We start from the raw sequence: 6,000 nt of genomic DNA on the forward strand, positions 1-6,000 counted from the left end.
TTATGATGAAATATCAAGATTTTAACATCTAGATGTCTCTCAAATTTGAAAACATCCGAGAAACCCACAGAGTGATCTGGACCGTACCCCAGCTCCCTATGTAATTTGCGAGCCGCCTCCAAATTAGTCTCGTCGGGCACTGTACTGCCGCCGGTTACCCCCTCCTGCAGAAAATGTATCATGCATAGTGAGAAACACAAATTGTTATGTGTGTTACTAGGTGTGTAGAGATTTAATTTCTTCTTGTTTATGATCTCATCATAGGGAATTGTTTTTAACTTCAAACGCCCACCACCCCGTTTGTTATGGACCCCTGTGACCACCAGCTCTAACACATCATCCGTCAGACCTGTGTCATTACTCTGTATGACTTGGCTAATATGATCCATAAACAAATCCGCATTGTAATCATCACCTGCCACGAGCACAGCCTGCACATCAGCTGCCAATGAAGGCCCTCTCAAAACAACGTTTAAGACACTACCGTCGGCTGTACTTTGTGAACAGTTTGTTATAACCCCCGACAGCCTCTCCCTGATCAAATCAGGGACCTCTTGTACATTTTCAAGGGATATACTTCTCAGATCAATGGTCTGTCTAACCTCAAAACCGTTAAAGCGGGGAAATAATCTAGTATGCAACTCGTCATCATCATCACCCGCCGCCATAGGCGCAGGTGTACCATCATCACCACCATCATCATCATCACCACAGCCAACAACATCAGCACCGGCATTGTCACCATCAACGTCAACAACACCGCCACCGTCACAACCACCACCACCGCCACCGTCCTGTATATTCGACTCTATAGAGTCACCAGTCCTACCCCCTGCAGCAGCCAGGGGTTCCTGAAAACCCTCACCATCCCCTTCGTCACGTTGCGACACCTGCGATACATCTATCGACGATGTTATGTCTATCTGAGCGGCTATGTCTAGCCTCTCTTGTGCACTAGCCAGCCACCCATCGACAGTGTTAAGTACATCTCTGGTGTACGCCGCCGCATACAACACATCCCGTGTGTCTAAATCCCCGGGGACATCTAACCCCACACACACCTCCCCTCCATCTGCACACGGATCGTTCGAAACATTTATCATAGCAGCCCTGTCTAGTGCATCCGTCATTCTATTCCCCCTTACATCACCATCAATTAACACACATCTAGTTCTTGCTATGTCAGCACGTATGTCCTGCATGTCTAAACCACCTTCAGCACTCATGCCCCCACCCCCCACACACACCTCCCCACCATCTGCACATGGATCGTTCGAAACATTTATCATAGCAGCCCTGTCTAGTGCAGCCGTCATTCTATTACCCCCTACATTAGCATCAATTAACACACGTCTAGTTCTAGCTATGTCAGCACGTATTTCCCGCATGTCTAAACCACCTTCAGCACACATGCCCCCACCCCCCACACGGCCGACAGACGTATCGCCGGTTGCATCATACCTCATAGCCATCTCTTCAAGATCTACATCCATAATGCTACCCCCGCTATCAGTTCTACGCCGTCTCTTGGGATTACCGTCTACAGATTTGAATTTCTTTTTTCTGGGGCTAATAGCTTTATGCATTGTGTTCAGCTATAGTTTTTATGCCAATAGATAAAAAAAAAAAAAAAGTTAATTAGTCAGATAAAAGTTTTATTACGTTCAGTTTAAAACAAATAAAAAGAACACCCCAAAACCACAAATCAAATACTAACGATTCATCGTAAGCATATCCAGAGCATCATTCATGATAGTCATCCGGGCAGACATGGCCTTGTAGGCCCTGATGTTATCCTGCGCCGTAGTTTCAATTAGCCAAATTTTCCGCGCCATATTAGATATCAGAAGCCCCCTATCCAAAGCCAGAGTGTTAACACGCACTGCTGCCTCGACAACCAAAATCTGCTGCTGTATTGATTCTATAGCCAGACCGTAACGCACTAGCTCGTCCTTGATTTCCCCGATGGTCTCGAGTGACTGATCCGTTTGCTCTTCGATAGTCTGAAATCTGCTGTCAATACGTTTCACAGACAATGCACCCAGTTTACACTGACGACCAATGGTTAAGGAGTTTACATCAACTGCTGTAGTTACCAAGGTTAATTTACCAACACAATCCTTACAACAGTTGGTACATGGACCACCCGCAATGTATTCAGCAGCAGCCGCTGAGCCGTCGGGTAGCAGCGTAGCCACTGCTCCGATGGCGGTGGGACGACTCACAGTGCCTGGTGGATTGTGGATAGAGGCCTGGATGAGGGTGGGTCGTGATCCAGAGGCGAGGGCTACAGGCTGATGGTTTACAGGCTCTGCCCTGGTGGTACCCACTACGGAAGTAGCTGGAGGGTCTATCCAATGAGCGGGAGTGAAGTCGAGCTGTTCCAACAGCGCTGAGGGCCACAACGGAACGTCAGTAAGACCCTCGAGATCCTCATCGGTCAGTTCTGGTAGTGGTGCATCCTGGGGGTCTCCAAGGACTGTTTGTAATAGAAAAAAAGAAATCGACATAATCAATATCACACCCCATCATGTTCATCCCCCCATCTATAGCATATACATTTTTCTTTAATTTCCTACCATGCTGAATGCCTCCATCCGGCTGTACAGTAACGGTCTCTGCAGGCGGCTCAGACACAGGTACAACCGATGTCTCAATCAACGGCTGTTTGGACTCAGACCATCCACCCCCGTGGTGGGCGATTTCAGGGTTTATGACAGCATGGAGAACCAAGTTAAAATTCTCTGGAGTTAAAACACTATGTGCGGTGTCCTTGCGGCCCTTTTTATACGGGATCTGCTGTTGCACCACTGCTAGCGGAGAGCTGGGTAGAGGTAGAGCCGGTCCTAGATTGGGTCTTTTGTTATTTTTCTTGGTTAGACGGTTTGATCCAGGGGTCCACTGTTTCACACCATCCACGATAGGTACTATACGTAAACCATTGAAAAACAGAAAATACAAAAGTATACAGGGGTTAGGGTTGGCTGGTCTTTATTTTATTTTTTATTCATTATTAAATGCCCAATAAAATAGATGTAATACATGTATGATAATAGCGTGTGTACTAATAACTCACCATAACTACTGCTGGCCCCCACATTGGTCCGATCACCGAGTATCGATCTTTGATTATTCAACCGAATATCAGCACCTGCTACACGACAGAAACATACGATTTAGCGGTTATTCTATGTGCATATATTTATAGCCGATAATAATAATAATGATAGAGAGTGTGAGGGATCTATATATTATACGTTGCTATAAAATCATCTTACGTGCGCGTGGAACCTGATGCCTTTTCACGCTCTCATAGCCAACGTCAGAAATCACTACGGAAAAACTATGTATCAATCAGATATGGGCCGCGTATACACATGGTCATAGTCATGATATAATAATAATAATAATAATAATAACATATTACACTCATATGAATGCTTACAGTCAGTAGGCATAGTTGTGCAGGTTGTTGACTCAAAAGAGGCAAACACCTTCAGGTTTCTCCTGTCCATCCTCTCCACACAGAACAGTTCATAGTCAGTATGTAATCTGAATGAGAATTGGAATGGTTTCCACGTTTCTTCCTCATCCCCGCCGTCATGGGATTTGCGCTGTGTTGATGCTGCCATCTGCTCCCAACCTTCCATCCCAATGACCTCTGGGAGAGAAACGCTGTCCTTGAAGGACTGTAACTGGCACCATGCTGCTGCCTGAATTGTGTCCTTCAGGTCAACATCATCTTCCTTGAAGAAGAAAGAAAAATTATTTGTGTCTGTACTTGTCACCCTACCCTCCCAAAACCACAAAATGGTATGCAAACAAAGGCTACTACTACTGATGAGTTTTCAGTGATAAAAAACACTATTCAACTAGTCATCAGACAATTTCATCTGGCTATACAAACAACCTCCAACATTACACACATATTATATACCAGGTTCCAGTTCCTGGTCTTCAGTTTTGTCTGGAAATAAAACAGATTGTTGTCTGTAATGTTTAGTAGGCCAATACAATGGAATAATAAAAGTAGGCCCTAGTATGCGCAATAGATCAGCCATGGAGTAGGCTATAACTTGTATATTGATGGAGATATGTGTACAACTTAATTTGGAAGTAGAAGCCTAATAGAATCAATCATATCTCACAAACACTCTGAATATGTGTAGGCCTACATGGATTCACCTGGATTAACAGTCTATACATGACCTGATCCTTCAGAGCTGGATGCTGTTGGAGCAACTCTAGCCCTTTTTGTGCAGAGATCTTTATCCTGAAATGTATTAGTGGTGGGAGGGTGGTAAGACTATAGTCTTTCACAATTGCTCTAAGACAACATCACACATTACAGTATATGACACGTACCTGTAGCTTTTTTTCCTCCCGTCTTCTCTTCCTGCTTCCTGAAAGCTCCTCTGCAGACCTTGGTGAGTAAACGGCATACATTACATACATACAAATATATAATAACAATAATAATATAAATAATAATAATACAAAAATAAGAAAATGTACCTCTGTATTTAACCGAGGCATGGCATTTAATGTGATGGTCGATATCAAATTTTGACCCTTTGTATCTGCAGAAGGGGCAGTGATGTAGACCGCTGCTGTCCAGCTGTATTTCAGGGCTCTCGCCATCCACAATTACACTGACGTGTCTCTAAAAGTCAAAGAAAACCAGTATAAACATAAAAGCAGTTTTCTACAAAAAAACATTGCAGCGTTTCGGTTTTCTATTTTTCGGCTGCTTTGTATAAGAAAGGATATCCACAACGACGATAAAGTTAGAATGGACCAAGGGAGGAGGAGGGTGAGGGGGGCTATTTTGACCTAAGACACTAGGATATATTTGATCTATATTCACTAAACATATTTATTCCACCGAATGGTTGACATTGGTTGACATTCCTGAGAACCTAAGCTTTCAAACGGTGTATGACATGACTATATCACTCAACCTTATGATGCTGAAAATCGACCTAGCATGTTGGGGGGAACATGCTAGGCGTAACTAAAACGTAAAAGACGATTAAGTAGTTAACAAGACATAATACATAATTGCATGAATATTACCAAATATATTAAGCATTTTGACAGTCTCACTTACTTGCATGTTTTAGGCATCACTCGCTCGGGCGGGCACACTCTAATTTCAGGTAATTTTAGGTCAGAAACAGGATCAGAAATGCTGTTTGACCAGTCCTCAATGTGAACTGAGTGGCCGCCCCCTCCATGTGGACGGGCGTGGCGTCAGATCCGAGATCCGAGTCGGTTCGCAGAGAATACTCGAACGCAGCATGAGTACCCGCCCCCTCCATGTGGGCGGAGTGCCGGCCCCCTCCATGTGGACTGAGTGCCAGCCCCCTCCATGTGGGCTCCGTCTGCGGGCTGCAGTCAGGGGCTTCTCTATATAGCCGGATACAGGCACACCTTCAGTGCACTTCATAATGAGAGCCTGCAGTACGACCGATCGTGACATTATTTAACCATCCATCTACAGCCAATACGACCAGACAGAAACATCACTGAACACACACACAAAGCCCACAACAAGCCAAACAGCAGCACGGCAGGTGGGCAGGGTAAGGACGCTAAGGACGGTCAGTGGAGCCCCGACCCACGTCACCTCGTCTCCCAGTCAGGGGGTGGATCTAGATGCTTTTGGGATGACTGTCCTGCAAAAGTCACATTCATGTGTGTGTTTGTGTGTTAATTACTGTGTATGTGTGTGTAAATATATGTGTGTGTTTGCTTGTGTGTGTGTCTGTGTCTGTCTGTCTGTCTGTCTGTCTGTCTGTCTGCCTGTCTGTCTGTCTGTCTGTCGGTCTTGCTGTCGGTCTCGCTGCCTGTCTCGCTGTGTGTGTGTGTGTGTCTGTGTGTATGGATCTGGAGGCTAGTCTGTCCCCGCGTGGCTTCAGGCCTCCAACCGCAAGAAAGACGGGTACCACTATCCCTGGGATGGTCATCAAGGTCAGGACCCCCCAACACACACACACA

The 6,000-nt window shown here is 45.2% G+C and overlaps 2 long non-coding RNA genes across 3 annotated transcripts in view; both read right to left on the reverse strand.

The window, feature by feature from the left end:
- Positions 1-2,866: 2,866 nt before the first annotated feature.
- On the reverse strand, positions 2,867-3,318 carry LOC115539312 (uncharacterized). Its single transcript, XR_003975827.1, has 3 exons — positions 3,279-3,318; positions 3,077-3,154; positions 2,867-2,927 (listed from the first exon to the last, which is right to left on the reverse strand). It is a non-coding gene; the product is annotated as an uncharacterized LOC115539312 (long non-coding RNA).
- Positions 3,319-3,472: 154 nt separating this feature from the next.
- The window catches only part of LOC115539314 (uncharacterized), a 3,411-nt gene continuing 883 nt past the window's right edge, over positions 3,473-6,000 (reverse strand). The window contains exons 2-6 of one of the 2 annotated variants that reach the window (XR_003975829.1): positions 5,111-5,409; positions 4,516-4,663; positions 4,366-4,423; positions 4,186-4,273; positions 3,473-3,967 (exon numbers count right to left, since the gene is read on the reverse strand). This is a non-coding gene — a long non-coding RNA (uncharacterized LOC115539314). Of the gene's footprint in view, positions 4,274-4,365; positions 4,424-4,515; positions 4,664-5,110; positions 5,410-6,000 lie in introns of both variants that reach the window. The other variant, XR_003975830.1, reaches the window with a different exon arrangement.

This window comes from Gadus morhua, unplaced genomic scaffold (assembly GCF_902167405.1).
Source record: "Gadus morhua unplaced genomic scaffold, gadMor3.0, whole genome shotgun sequence".
NCBI classification, from domain to species: domain Eukaryota; kingdom Metazoa; phylum Chordata; class Actinopteri; order Gadiformes; family Gadidae; genus Gadus; species Gadus morhua.